The 16,247-nt window shown below is 29.0% G+C and overlaps 2 protein-coding genes across 4 annotated transcripts in view; one reads left to right on the top strand and one right to left on the bottom strand.

Annotated features, from left to right (window-relative positions):
• The window catches only part of LOC117168900, a 218,341-nt gene that overhangs the window by 21,531 nt on the left and 180,563 nt on the right, over nt 1-16,247 (top strand). The gene's annotated exons all lie outside the window — the stretch shown is intronic.
• LOC117168897 (short transient receptor potential channel 4-like) overlaps nt 8,080-16,247 on the bottom strand; it is a 70,007-nt gene continuing 61,839 nt past the window's right edge. Inside the window, exons 13-14 of one of the 2 annotated variants that reach the window (XM_033354825.1) lie at nt 10,857-11,077; nt 8,080-8,242 (exon numbers count right to left, since the gene is read on the bottom strand). The gene's annotated coding sequence lies outside the window, so the exon portion shown is untranslated. The remainder of the gene's footprint in view (nt 8,243-10,856; nt 11,078-16,247) is intronic. The other variant, XM_033354826.1, reaches the window with a different exon arrangement.

Below are 16,247 nucleotides of genomic sequence, written 5' to 3' on the forward strand. Positions count from 1 at the left end.
GTCTTATGGTCCCAAAATATGATAATGCATTGATATTTAATCATTTCTAACACTTTTGGAAAATTATGCAATTATGCGCTTGCATAAAGTTCACATCCCTATGGATTCAATATATTTAGTGGCAGTCTAGGAAAGTAGATTCACGTTAAATTTGCTGAGAGATTAGTGGACGCCTTAACTTTCTATTTACTACCACTTTACTTACTACCACTCCACTTACTACCACTTTACCCGTAAGTGAATATAATATGTTGAGTGGCAGTCTAGGAAAGTAGATTCATGCTCAATTTTCTGGAAGATTAGTGAGCGCCTTTCCTCTCCGTCTACTACCACTCCACGCAGAAATGTATTTAATATGGAAGAGTAGTAAGCGTCTAACCACCCCACTTACTACCACTTCACCTAATATCACTTCACCTACTACCATTTCACCTAATACTACTTTGCCTACTATCATTCCACCTACCACTTCACCTACTACCACTCTACATGTAACTGGATTTAATATATTTAATAGCAGTCGAGGAAAGTAGATTGATGATAAATTTGCTGGAAGATTAGTGAGCGCCTCACCTTTTCGTCTACTACCACTCTACTTACTACCACTCCACTTACTACCACTTTACCCGTAAGTGAATTTTATATATTAAGTGGCAGTCTAGGAAAGTAGATTCATGATCAATATGCTGGAAGAGTAGTGAGCGCCTTACCCGTACACCCATTACCATTTCACCTACTACCAATCCGCCTACTACCACTCTACCCTGAAATGGATTTAATATGGAAGAGTAGTAAGCGCCTTACCACCCTACTTATTACCGCTCCACTTACTACCGCTCCACCTTCTACCACTTCACCTACTACCACTCTACCTGGAAGTGGATTTAATATATTTAGTGCTGCTCATTCCTAGACGCAAAGTCATGTTTTCTAAACTTCTAGTCCTCAGTCGACAGGATTCCTGAACACAATCCTATAGACTGTTAAAAAAATCTGCATGAGTTTTAATATACAAGTTTTTGAAGCAAATATGCACTGCTGCTACTGAACTGTAACATCGTAATATATGTATATATTGGTTTAGCAATTAGTCATTCAAGTTTGACCGGTTAAACGTTTTAGCAATTCAAATAATGTCTGTATTGGACCCCTTGATTAGTTTAAAATTTCCATCGTTTCCAACTTACTTTTTTTTCTATTTAAACTAATTTCAGGGTTAGAATTAAAAGAATTTGCTCTAAAATCACAAAGTGCAGGAGAAAAGTAATTTTATTTTCTAAGCAAAATTGATATATTTTTCCTTATTTTCCATTTAAATTTTAACTGAATTCATAGACGCCAAAAATAAAGTGAATCTTTTTTTGGTCTAGCTAATTTTTTTTAGTTACGTAATCCGCCATCATCTTTTTGGCTAAGAATCCTTTTTTTTTTGTAAAAATTTTATTATTTGTTAAAAAATTTAATTATTTTGATGAAAATTGAACAATTTTATTTAAAAATGTAATTTTTTTATTGAGAGCAATTTGATTAAAACTTTATTTTTTTAATTTGAAAATTCAAAAAATCAACAATTTTGTTGGAAATTCAACTTTTCTGTTGGAAATTTATCTTTTTGCATTGATAATTGAACAATTTGATTAAAATTTTTACACCAACACTGTATTTGATTGAGATTTTTTGTTTTAATTCGAATTTTTTGTTAGAAATTCGTCTTTCTAGTTTAAACATTCAACTATTGGCTGAAATTTTATATTTTCATTTAGAGAATTCTGTTTTGTAGAAAATTCAACAATTTGGATAAATAGTTGTTTCCTTCTTGAATAAAAAATTTTTTCTCTTGAAAATGAAGCACTTTTGATAGAGATTTAATTTTTTTATTAAAAATACAACAGCTTGTTTGAAAATTAATTTGTTTTGATTCAAAATTCAACTACTGGGTTAATTTTTAAACTATTTTGTTAAAAATGAACTTTGTTGTTGAATATTCATCATTATAGTTGAAAATACATCTTTTTACTTGAAAATTGAAATATTTTCTTGAAAATTAAGCTTTTTGGATAAAAGTTGATATTTTTCAGTTAAAAATTAAAATGCTTGGTTTAAAGTTGAAATATTTTCTGGAAAATTCGTTTTTTTCTTGTTTGCTGAAAATTTTTTTTATAGAAATATCAACTATTTTATTTTTCGTTTGCGCTGAAAATTCTCTTTTTATGGTTGAGAATCAACCTTTCAACTGAAAATCTAACGCAGCTTATTTTCGTTGAAAAAAACAAAATATTTTTTAATTGCAAATTCAACTATTTCATTTTTGGTTGAAAATAATCTTTTCAGGTAGAAAATTAATTTTCTGAATTGAAAATTCATCTGTTTAGTTTAAAACTGAACTATTTGCTTCAAAATTCATCTACTTTTGTAGTACTTTTCCCCAAAAGTTATTAAGAACTTGCAAAAATTTAAAAAAAAATTAAATGGAACTTTTAGGCTACTTTTGTTCTTTAAAAAGAATTTTAAAAGTACTTTTGTTTTTAATTAATCTTTGACCAATTTTTAAGAAAATTTTGGATAAAAGTATTGATTTGCCTTTTTTTTTGCTCCGAAAAAAAATATCAAATAAGTAATCGAATTTTAGACTAATAACTTCAGTTTAAAATATTTGGCAAGATTTAAAAAAAAATCAAACCGCTATTTTAAAATTCAGTGGAGAAAATACATGTTCGCTTCACAACAATTGTTATAAATCTACTACAGATTTTTAAACATTTTTTAAATTCATTTTGAAACTTCGGCTTTTGAAAATGAGTGTTTTTAAATCTGCATTTTTCTTCTTGTTATCGATATAGAATATTATATATATCGAATTATATTATATATACAGGAATCAATGGATATAAAACAAATTTATTTTTATACATTTATAGATAAGTGAACATAGTTTTTTTTTTTTAATTCTTTTCTTAAAATGTATGTAAATACAAATGCATTTTTGTATGGTCTTATCATACAGGTAATGCATAGATTGCGGTTAGCGCCTACTAACCACTAAGATATTTAGGAATTTTTCCTTCTATTACAAAAATTGTTGTTTTAATTATGTAAAATAAACTTATTTCATTAAGAATGTTAATATTCTGCAGTAGGAATAATGGTAGAAGTTGCACACTGCTGATATTTCGTTGCAAATATTTCTATAATTTCTCAGATTCTGTTGGCACACTTTCTACCTGTGTCACCTCATTCATTGCTATTGTATCCAGCTGTTGATTAAATTTATTCTCTTTATTTTCCGAATTTCGAACGCTTTTTGTAACTTTTGATTCTCGCGCAAAATTTTTGTTCTGTCTGGTGCAACAAAGATCCCGAAAGATGCAGGCATAGCAACTGAGCAAGAGAGTCATCAGAATTATTCCAGCAATTGCTAAAATCACAATGAATAAGATGGAGAGTTCGTCAGCCATCCTGGAGAAATTGAATTTCTCTGAAGGGTATTCCTGCGCAGAAATTAAAATTTAATTTTTTTCTTTTTATTATTGAAAAAACTATCCCTAGCGGACTGTGTAAATGGAACGCTAGGATATATTTCCATACTTTTACACATAGAACTTGATATACTTTTTATATTCTCACATATTTATATTTGTGTATTTTATATAAAAGAGTATTAAAGAGAGTGGAAGGTACCCGTACATTAGATGCTAGCGCACTCTGCGCTTTGGGGAAGGAACTCTGGTATTTCAACGGGAAGTTTACTTTCTGCAATGCGTCTTCTGTGACAGTTAAAAATGCTTTTCATAAAAGTTTCTTCGTAACGGTTTTTAATAAAAATGCCATATTGTTCTTGCAGAAACAATATGGAAGGCGTCTAAATAACCTCAATAACCTGATATGAAAATTCACAAAAAAAAATATTTTAAGGCCATGTGATGAGTGGGTCACGTGACCAGATTCCTACATTAACCTCACTTTTTTTATTTCCCAACTTATTTCCACGCGAAGTGCCACATCGAGTTGAAAATTTGGGATAATAAATAAGAAGCATTAAGATAAAGACGGGTCTGGTTTTAAATTTCAATAATTATGAAAAAAGCAAAAAAAAAATTATTTCCAACAAAAAACTTTTTTCATTTTTATACAAATTTAGGACTAGACCCACCATTCTTAGTGCTTCTTGTTTCGTATTCCAAATTTTCAATTCGATGTGGCGTTTCGTGTGATAATAAGTTGGGAAATAAGAAAAGTGGTGGTAAGGTAGGAATCTGGTCACGTGACCCACTCATCACATGGCCTTAATAGTAAGTTGCAACAATCACAAAGAATGCAACTCGTAAACCGTAAGCAGATGCGAATTTATTAAAAATATTTGTGTTTTGCTGTCGTGAAGAATGGATAAAATTCGCTAAGGTTAAAGAAAATTTTTATCCCGATTTTCGGATTTTTAATCACAATTTTAAAGAAAATTGCTTCAAAACTTTCTTTCTGAGGCCCTTATTACATTGAGGTACAAATCCCAAGATGGCCGTTTCGTACAAAATCAACACTATCAACAGCCGGTCGAAAAAAGTTTTTGTTGCTAAACAATCATTCCGTTCTTGTGAAAAACTTTCGAAAAAGATGTGCAAAACACTCTTCCGGAAGATCTGACAAAAAATTTGACTCCTCTGCTTATCGGCAAAGTCTGAAAGGCTTGAAAGCGTGTCTCGATTTTTCGTTTGAAGGATTTGCGTTCGCGAGTTTGACTTTTCCGAGGCTCGAAGAAACTGAACAATTTGCTGAGCTTCCAGAATCAAAATAAAAGTATTTCTTTAAAAAAAAAAGAAAAAAAAATATATATTTAATTTATGCATCTCCAACTAATTTTTTTAAATATAATTATAATCAAAGGAATCCATTCATTGTCATTTCGAGCTTCCGTATGGCCGGCACGTTGGTCGCCGGCACGTTGGTCGCCAGACGGTCGGGACGGCAGGCCCTATCAACTCAATGGTAGAAATATAAAAAGCACAGCGCCAATAGTTGTCCGCAACTTAAACTAAAAGTATCAATGTGTGACGTATGTGTGCCATATATGTGAAAAATGTTAAAATTGAATATACTTATCAATAAATTGGATAAACAAAGTGAGAAAGATATGTAAAGATATATATATATATAAAGTATAATAAATTACTTTTAGTATATCTTTATACATTTTTCATTTTATCTATTCATTTTATTGCTCATTATATTCAATTTTAAGATTCAAAACATATTTACAATTCATATAATAGCACACACGTAAAATAATTGAATGTAAATGTATTAAAATTAGCATCAACATCACGGGCTACCTCAACTGGAGCATCGCCAGGAATATCATTCGCAACGACACGCAAGGCACTTTTTTTTTGTTTTGAAAAAATTTCGCGGACCGCGTAAATAATCCTTCGCTCGAAAACGCAGAAACCATACTCGATAACCGCTTTCATGGATTTCTCTGCAGGTTATTTTCGTCAAGAGAGGATTTGACACCGCTTCTAACCACAACATACCCGGCTTTGCGTCATTCGGAAATTGGCAATGCTTGACGTGACGCGATGATTGACACCCGGGAACAACACACCTTCGTTTGTTTAACTTTATAGTCATCGGATTCATTTTTTCAAATAAAATATATACTTTGGCACCGTTTGACACTTTGGATTTTCAAACCTTCAACTTCAATCACCTGTGCCGACACGCAGCGCCAACAGTTGGCCGCAACTTGTACTATCCTTGAAATAATAATCATAATTCTTCATATTCGCCCATTCGGATTGCGTGGTGGCGCATAGGGCGGCAACGTGCCGACTTTTTGTTATCTGGCTTGATAAAATCTATACTGTTTCCTATGTTTCGCACAAATAATTCAAATTTAGCAAAATTAAATTTTTTCGAATTAACCCGCAAAAAAGAGTTCGGGGAAGTCCATTAGCATATTCGCTATCATATGTCCTAAATTTTTCAGACAAAATCTTTATTATTGTAGGGAAAAAGCCGAGGAAACTTAACACTGGTAAAATCGATAATTTTCTAAAGTATCACATGCACTTAAAGACGCTGGAAATAAATGAATGATTGGGAACCGTAAGGGCTAACCTTTATTCGGAAAATTTTTCAGGAGAATTAACGGAAAAACTGTTTACCGAGTACGTATTGGGATCACCTTTTGAGGAACTTTGTTATTTTATATAATTATTAAATTTCTTTACTATTCTTTATAGTTACTTAAAATAGTTTGTTTTTTCTCCTAAATGAACAATTTTAGCTCTAGATACAGTGAAATTTTGTATCCAAACTTTACTGAAATATGGACTCCTACTATTTTCATACATTTTTAGCGGTTATTTTTGATAAATAAAATATGTATTGTTACAAAAATAAATTATCTATCATTATTCTCTTCTTCAAATAGTTATTAATCGAGTGATTAAATTTTTTTAAATACTTTTGGATTTTAATTTTGCGGTCTGCAATTTTAGTGCCTACCTTCATACTGTCCCTGGCAGACCGAAGGAACCGAATGGAGCCTCTACAAAGTGCCCGTAAAGACCCCATTCGGTTCCTTTTTTAAAAACTCGAAAAAACAGTAAAATCAACTTATAAATTGTTGAAATTCGGATTCTACGTTCAAATTCGCTATAGAAGGTCACGAAATAATCGCAATAGTTTTTTTTGTAAGATTAAACGGTTAAAAAAAAAAAGATGAATAACGCCTGTTGATTGCTACACTTCAAACGCATCGCCTGTAAGTAGCAATCAACAGGCAATAATTTAAAATTTCAATAATTTAAAAGTTGATTTTGCTGTTTTTTCGAATTTTTTAAAAAGAAACCGAATGGGGACCCAATGGGGTCTTTACGGGTACTCCATTCGAGGCTCCATTCGGTCCGCCAGAAGTAGAAGCGCTGAAACTCAAATAAGGAAAAATACATTACGTTCTTATGGCACCTCCCACTCTCTTTGACCCTAGATGGTCACCATGGGTGAATTTCACCCAAACAATTTTTCAAACTCTTCGTAGAGTCTGTTAATTACTTCAATTTTGCTGGTATGTTACAATATTTTAATGGACAAATTTTGTGACAAAAACTATTAAACCTTTTTTTTAAAAACTTGAAGATTATCTACAAATTTTTTTAGATTTTTAGAACTCAATATTAATGAAGTGTGACCGCATCTAGGGTTAATGCTTTAATATTCTCGGTTTCATATTTATTTGATAAAGAAAAATAATTAAAAGCTGTGTGCGGCAAGCTGACGTGAGATATTGTGCGCAGGGTTGCCACAAAATAGCCCTAGCGGACTGGGCCCGCTAGAGCATTTTTAAAATCATTTTTCACAATTTCACATAGAATTCAGCACTATACAATATTAAGCGACGAGTTGCCGCACACTGCTTTTAATTTTTAATTTTTTAGCACATTCATAAATACAAATAAATATGAATTTATAAAAAGGTACAAAAAGTGTAGTTATTGCATGCATTCGTTAATAAATGTGAAAAATTATTAAAATATGCCCTAGCGGCTCCAGGGAATGGAACGGTCTCTCCGCTAGGGCTGTTATGCGGCAACCCGGTGCGCAGTCTTGCACGTCGGGTAGCCACGTACAGCTCTTAATTTTTCATCAAACAAAATAAATTGGTAGAAAGATCAAGTGAGAGTGGTTCTATAGAAAATTGTGAAAAAGAACAAAAATATTCCCCAGCGGCCCGAGGAGCGTATTAAACGTCCACGCGGTCCGCTAGGGCAAAAAATAAATAAATTACATACAATGTCTATTCAAAAATTTTCAGCAACATCTACGGTTGTAGATTTGATGTCCTTTTTATTTATTTATTGTTAATTTTGTGTTTATAGTTTATAATGTTTATGCAATTCGTGCCGGTAGTGCAAAAATTTAATTTACTTATTATTATTTATTTAAACCTCACATGCATACGTTTTACTAAAAAAAAAAAAAGAGACAGTAGACTTCCAATTGGTATTTTGTATATTTTTGTATATAAATATCTTGTACTACTTAGTGATAAAAGTTTTATATGTTCAGTACAATTACCTGTCCTTTGAAAAGCGGTTCCTCGCAATCGGTTCATTTTATTTTCGCGCAATTTGTTTTCGAATAAAACATTTTAGAGAAGGATGTTGTTCACAGCTCAATTCTCGTGGGTGTGTTCCAATTTTCCATTGTGACAATTTCAGCTGACACAACTGCGCAAAATGAGATACTGAAAAAATATTTTAATTAAAAAATTATTTTCGATGCTAAAGAGTTTATTTATAAATTATAAATCCATGATGTAAATAATATATTATGGTACAAATTTTTAATCTATAGTTTAAAAAGTTAATTGCGGATAACCTTTTGCAAGATATAAAAATGCAGAACAAAATAAAATTATTTTTTGGAACAAAAATTGTCACATGTTTGAAAACAATCTATGTGCGAGAAGTTAGGAAATAGAATAATTTCATTATTTTTATTGAAAGTCATCATCCACGTTTTTTAGATATTTTAATTATTTAAGGAGAAACAGAAATTAATATAAAAAATGGATTAATATTAATACTAATAAATTATTGGCTAATAAATAACTAATAAAATAATTAATATTAATGTTGAGATATCGTATTTTGCGAATGACCCCTTAGTTTATATAAAATTCAACATTTTTGTTAAAAATTAATTTTTCCAAAGTTGAAAATTCAGCTATTTGGTTCTTTCTTCGTCTTTTTTTTTTTGTAAAAATTATTTTCTTATCCAAAAATTATTTTTTCGGGATTAAAAGTCAAAATACAGCTAATAGAAACTTTAAATGTTTGTTTAAAATTTCATGTATTTTGTTGAAAATTGATTTTTTTCTTGAACATTCCTCATTTTAGAATTTATCTCAGTAGTTAAAAATTTAACCATTTTGTTCCAAATTCTTTATTTTTTTTTTCTGAAAATTAATTTTTTTGATACGAAAATTTATCGTTTTTAGTGGGAAGTTCAACCGCTTGGTTTGAAGTTGAACTATTTTGTTGGAAATTAATTTTTTTTTTTTAATTTGTCTTTTTTAGCTGAATAAAATATTTTTTTAATTAAAAAAATTTGTTTTCCAGAAGTATCAACTATTTCATTTTTCGTTGACAAGTTATCTTTTTTACTTGAAAATTACGCTAAAGTTTATTTTTGGTCGAAAATTAACGTTTCAACTGAATATCTCCAATTTCCAGTTTTTCTTAAAAGTTCGTCTTTTTCACTAAAAAATTCCTCCATCGGTCAATTTTGTTTTGTTTCGATAATCATGCAACTGTTTGATTAAAATTAATCGGGTTGGTTGAAGATTTTAATATTGTTTTCAAAATTTATCTTTTTGTTTAAAAATGAATCTTTTTCATTTGAAAGTTTAATTATTTGGTTGAAAATTGGTGTATTTTGTTTAAAATTTTGATTTTTTGGTTGAAAATTCAAATATTTAGTTCAGCATTCGTCTTATTCGAAGAAAAATTATCCTCTCGGTTGAAATTTAATGTTTTTGGTTAAAAATTCATCTACTATATAAAAATTTATCTCTTGGTAGAAATTTATTTTTTTTTGTTTAAAAATGCAACTCTATGGTTTAAAAATTAATATTCTATTGTAGTTTTAAAGATTCATAATTTTATTTGTAAATTCAACTGTTCCCTTTAAACTTAAACTTTTTTTGAAAATTCGTCTCTTGCTTGAAAGTGATGTTTCAATTTTTAGTTGAAAAGCAATCTTTTTTTAGTTGAAAACTTAACTATTTGGTTAAAAATTGCTGTATTTTGTTGAAAATTTGGCTTTTTGGTAGAAAATTATTCTTTTATTGAAAATTCATCTCTTTTCTGGTAAAAATTTGATCTTTTTGGTTTCAAATTCAACTATTTGGTTTAAATATTTGTCTTTTTCGTAGAAAAATTATCCTCTTAGTTGAAAATTCAATCTACTATACGAAAATTCATCTCTTTTGGTAGAAATGTAATCTTTTTTTATTGTTAAAAATGCAACTGTGTGGCTTAAAATTTAATATTCTATTGTAGTTTTAAAGATTCATAATTTTAGTTTGTAAATTCAACTATTTAGTTGAAAATCCGTCTTTTTCGTAGAAAAATTATCTTCTCGGTTGAAAATTAATGTTTTTGGTTAAAAATTCATCTACTATTTAAAAATTTATCTCTTGTTAGAAATTTATTCTTTTTTTGTTTAAAAATGCAACTCTATGGTTTGAAAATTAATATTCTATTGCAGTTTTAAAAACTCATAATTTTAGTTGTAAATTCAACTGTTTCCTTTAAAATTAAACATTTTTTGAAAATTCGTCTCTTGCTTGAAAGTGATGTTTCAATTTTTGGTTGAAAAGCAATCCTCTTTAGTTTAAAATTGGTGTGTTTTGTTGAAAATTTGACTTTTTGTTAGAAAATTAGTTTTCTTTGTTGAAAATTATTCTTTTATTGAAAATTCATCTCTTTTCTGGTAAAAATTTGATATTTTTGGTCTCAAATTCAACTACTTGGTTTAAATATTTGTCTTTTTCGTAGAAAAATTATCCTCTTGGTTGAAATTTTTTGTTTTTTGTTAAAAATTCAATCTACTGTCGTAAAATTTCATCATTTGAATTCATGACTTTATTTGAAAATTGAACTATTTCGTTAAAAATTATTTTTTTGTTTTCAAATGAAAAATCACCCTATTAAAATTTAAATTATTTAACTTAATAATATTTTCGGTTTAATAGTTCCTATTGTAAAGCTTCAGAATGTAAATAAAAAAAACATAAATAAATTAAAATTTATCTGAATATTACTTGTAAAATATATTCTAACAATTATATCTACCTTGTTTTTCACCTTCGAATTCAAGAATAAAGTTTCGCCTAATTTTGTATATTCAAGCCGATAAATTAAATGTGTTATGGAATCGATTTTTTAGCAGATAAGTGTTTCTACATTCATTGCAGGCCTCCTTTTGTGCGATCACTTTTGGTCACCGTATCTTAAATTAGCCACTTTTCACCTCTTACAAGCACATTAGTCTGTGGCAGTCCTGAGTATATCAGCTTGGTATGTGTATATAGGGAAATCCATTTTTGAAAAAAGAATTTGTTTACACTCTTTTTTGTTAACTTTTAAACTTTTAATTATGAAGTTTAATGGTGAAAGATAATTTTTCACGAGAAATAATGTCGCGAGCATGCAATATGTTTGGAAGCCGTGTGGGCACTGTCTTATCCGGGGCGAGATGTTGGGAGTGCGCATTCTCGAAATATTACAAACCGGGGATGAAAAATTTCCTGTTATCGCGCAGCTGTGACACTTTTTCATTCTCGAGGGAGGCCACAGACGTGGAAATCTGAGCATCGGGAAAAAGCCGGGAATTTTTTCAAATCAGTTTAATTTTATGATTTATTTTTCATTTTTACTGCTTTTTAAATTTTAATTTTTCACTCAATGGAATCTGTGTTTTTACCGTTCCTCTTTTTGTCTTGGAAAATCAACAATTTAGTAGACATTTCTTTATCACTTCGTTCTAAATTCAGCTTTTTTTGGTTTAGAATTTACCTCTTCTGGTAAAAAAAATATATCTTTATTTTCGGTTTAAAATTCAACTTTTTGGGTACAAAATTAATCCAATTTGGTTGAGAATTCAACTACTTTGTTCAAAATTTATCCTTTTTTAGTTGAATTTGACTGTTTGATTTTAAATTAAAATCTTTTTTGTTTGAAATAACATAAACGATGATATTTTTCATAATTTAATTTTAATTGTTTTTTTTTCACTGGTTTAAAATCAGTTTTTTTTTAATATTGATTTTTATTCCTGAACTGAATTGTGAAAAAATTTCTCTCAACCTCCGCTGAGAAATAAAAATCAATATTAAAAAATATTGATTTCAGACCACTAGAAAAAAAACACAATTAACATTAAATTATGTAATATATTTTATCTGATCAAAACCATACCATAAAAAATATATTACATCATCAGTTGAGAATTTTTCTATTTTGCTTGAAAATTTATGTATTTTGTTAAAAATTCATCTATTTTGGTAGAAAGTTAAACTAATTACTTAAAAATAAATACAATTTTTGTTGGAAATTTATATTTTTGGTTTGTAAATTCTTCTCTTTTGGTAAACAAATCTATTTTTTTTGTTGTTAAAAATCTAAATATATTGGCATATATTTGATAGTTCATCTCTTTTGACAAAAAAATATATTTTTTGTTGTTGAATGGAATCGTATTTTATTTAAATTAAAATCTTTTTTGGTTGAAATTATATCAAAAATTATATTTATCGTTGAGTATTTGTCTATTTTGGTTGAAAATTCATATATTTTGTTCAAAATTCAACTATTTTGGCAGAAAGTTCAGCTAATTACTTTCAAAATAACGAAAATATTGTTTAGAATTCATATTTTTGATTTTGAAAATTAATCTATCCTCGTAAAAAATGTTATTTTTCCGGGTTCGAAATTCAACTCTTTTGATAGAAAATTAATCTGATTTGATTGAGAATTCAGTTAGTCATTTCATGAAGATTTGAAATTTAGCCATTGATGTTCTGAAAAACCATAAATTACCCTTTTTTTCCTGTTTTTTTTCAATTTATGTCATTGATAAAATAAATATTTTTTTCAAGATCGTGGCAGAATCTTGTGGGAGATTTATTCCAGTTTTCAGAACTGCCCTTGAATTTGCTGTGCGATCATTTGTTGCTGAGATATCTTAGTAAAAAATGGCCTTACCGTGGTTTTAAAAAAAGCAAAATAAAGCTTTTTTAAGACCTTGATATTACTATTTTCACTGAGATACAGCATTCTGAAAAATCACTAAAGATTCGGAAAATTTTTTCAACTTTTAATTTTTTCTATTAGTGTATTTTTTGCTGAGAATTTCTCCATTTTGGTTTCAAATTCATGTAATTTTTTTAAACTTAACTATTTTGGTAAAAAATTTAACTAATTAACAAGCCCCAAATCCACAAACTAACAAGCCCCAAACTCACAAATCCTATACCAACAAGCCCCACAAGCCACAAGCTCCATATCAACAAACCCACAAAGCCCAAACCAAAAAGCCCTGAATCCGCAAACCCCAAATCCATAAACTCCATATCCACAAACCCACGAACCTACAAACCCCAAACCCACAAGTGCTATGTCAACAAACGTACAAACCCACAAACCCCAAACCCACAAGCTCCATATCCACAAACGTACAAACCCTAAACAAATAATCCCAAACTCACAAACTCCGAACTAACAAACCCCAAACCCACCAACCCTAAATTATACCAATTTCTTAATTGGTTCAATAGCATGTGATGTATTTGGGTTTGTGGAATAGAGGTTGGCGGTTTTGAGGTTTATGGATCTGGGGTTTGTACGTTTGTGGACATGGAACTTGTGGGTTTGTGGTTCGTGGATTTAGAGCTTGTACGTTTGTGGATATGAAGCTTATGGGTTTGGGGTTTGTGGGTTTGTGGATATGGAGCTTGTGTATTTGGAATTTGTGGGTTTGAAGCTTGTGGGTTAGGAGCTTTTTGGTTTGGGGTTTGTGGGCTTGTTGATGTGCAGCTTGTGGGTTTGGGGCTTGTTGTTTTGGAGTTTGAGGCTTGTTATTTTGTGGGTTTGAGGCTTGTTAATTTGGGGTTTGGTGACGTAATTTATCAAGAAATTACAGGTTTTTAACCATTTTTTGAATTTTACTGCAAATCCTGACGTCCTGACTCAATTCTGCAAATGGATACGTGTTCAGCGACCCCAAAAACATAAAGTATACCTATTAGAATCCCAGTAGACTCCTAAAACCATTTTTTTGTACTGTGCTATTTATTGAAAACTCCATTTTTTTTTGTAAAATTTCATCTGCCTGGTTGACGGTTGAGCTACTTTGTCACAAAATGTTAATAATAATTTTTCAACAAAGAATTTATTGACTTATTTTTCTTTTTTGACTGAACAATCTTTATTTGTTGAAAATTTGTTGTTTTTTAGATAAAAAAAATCATTTTTCAACAGAAAATTTATTTACTTATACTTATTTTTCTTTCTTGACTGAAAAATCTTTATTTGTTGAAAATTCGTTGTTTTTTTTTTAGACAAATAATAATTTTTGAACAGAAAATTTCTTTCTTGACCGAAAAATCTGTATTTGTTGAAAATTTTCCCTTTTGGTTGGAAAATTTATCATTGTGGTTGAAATTTTATCTCTTTAATTGGAAATTTGAACTATTTTGTTAAAAATTCCTTCTTTCTTTGAAAACTAATTTTTTACGTGCAATTTGAATTTTCAATTTATAGTTGAAAATTAATCTTTTTTGGTTAAAAATTCACTTAGCTTTAATTAATTACTCAAAGTTTTCACGAAGATTTCAATAATTTCACAAATATTACTGAACATTTCGAAAATATTTCGCAACGATTTTTAAACAATTCACAAAAAAATCACAAGTTTCTTACAAATAATACAATAATTTCTCAGAGATTTCACAAAGATTTCAAATATTTCGCAAAGATTTCAGATTGATTAAAAAATTTGAACGGAGATTACAATGACTTCCTAATGATTTCGCAAAGATTTCGGGAATATTTAAAAGAATTCACAAATACTTCAATCATTTCTCAAATATTTTACAAACGTTTCAATAATTTTACCAAAATTTCAAATATTTCGCAGAGATTTATAAAGAATTTCCAAGTATTTCACAAAGATTTTCAATGATTTCCGGAAGATATAAATAACTTCACTAATTTGACCAAATATTTTTAATATTTTGCAAAGATTTCCAAATTTTTATTAAATATTTCACAAAATTGCAATGATTCCCCTAAGATTTCATAAAAATATCAAATATTTTGTAAAGATTTTTTATAGATTTAAAAGAGTTCACAAAGACTTCAATGTTTCCCCAAAGATTTCAATTCCAGAGATTCAGAGAATTCCTAAAGATTTAAAACGATTCAAATCATTTCACAAATGTTATCAAATATTTCGGAAATATTTCCAACGATTTGACGAGGTTTGCAATGAAAAAGAAAGAATTTAAAGATTTCCCGTTACGATTATCTGATGAATTTAATCATTTGATTCCTGAGGAGGACAAATCAATACTTTGCCCCTCCCTGCTTGATTTCTAGGTAGGGCATTGCCGCCTATTCCAAAAAGCTTCATTTTTTCAAAAATAATAAAATAAAGAAATTAGTATCGAATAATAACAATTCCAAAAAAATATAATTTTTGACCATGTAAACTAGGAAATAGCCTGGATTTTTTTTTATTCGGCTTAGATTTGTTTTCGTTTTTTGTCGGTATTGCTTAAACCCAAAAGATTTTTGTGAAAATAATGTCAAGAAAATTAATTTTTTATTTACGAGAAGACATGGTAGGCGATGAACTGTGCAATATCTAGGTTGAATACCCACTGTAACTGATTTTCTTCTAAATTATTAAATATCTAATGATTCTAATGAACGTGAAGATACATAAATTATTGAGTTTAATGTTGCTCCATAACTTTGCACATATTACACCAAATAATTAGCGGTAATTCAATATTTCGCTTCGGGTCAATTATACAAAAAGAGAAGCGAAAAAGCCTTTTTTGTAGTCCATATAATAAAATTATCCTCTAAAATTTTCCCTGTTCTCTATAATATATAAATCATTAACCTCATTTTCAGAGAACTTTGTGTTGTACCTTTCTTGTTAACAAATATTTTTACTATAACAAATTCAAAATCTGATAAAATTCAGAGGTCCCCTATCCAAGGGTTACTCAAATCGAGGTTCCAGTGTATTTCATCATTTTAAGTCATGTAATGAAAATTTTCAAACTCATTTTTCTAGAAAAATAATAATTTTATCTTACTGAGAATAAGTGAATTTTACAAAGTTACTTATTCTAGAAAAATTTTAATCCATGGTAATATAAAAAGACATAATTTTGTATGTATAAAAATGTTTTACTATATTTTCAAAGGGATCTCTAAATCAAATCCGTTTTAGTCCAAAATTAAAATAAATATTTTAACTCCATTAAAAAAAAAATTCTGTTTAATTAATTTTTAGCCAATAAATTTGTCGTAAATATAGTGATAAACGTATTTTTGAATTACTTCAATCGAATAATTTTAAGTTTTGTACCTCGAAAGTTCAAAATGAGATTATTATTTGCGTTCAATACGTTTCTCAAATTTTTTTCAGCAAGATTTGATAGATACATA

The sequence above is a fragment of the Belonocnema kinseyi genome, chromosome 3 (assembly GCF_010883055.1).
Source record: "Belonocnema kinseyi isolate 2016_QV_RU_SX_M_011 chromosome 3, B_treatae_v1, whole genome shotgun sequence".
NCBI classification, from domain to species: domain Eukaryota; kingdom Metazoa; phylum Arthropoda; class Insecta; order Hymenoptera; family Cynipidae; genus Belonocnema; species Belonocnema kinseyi.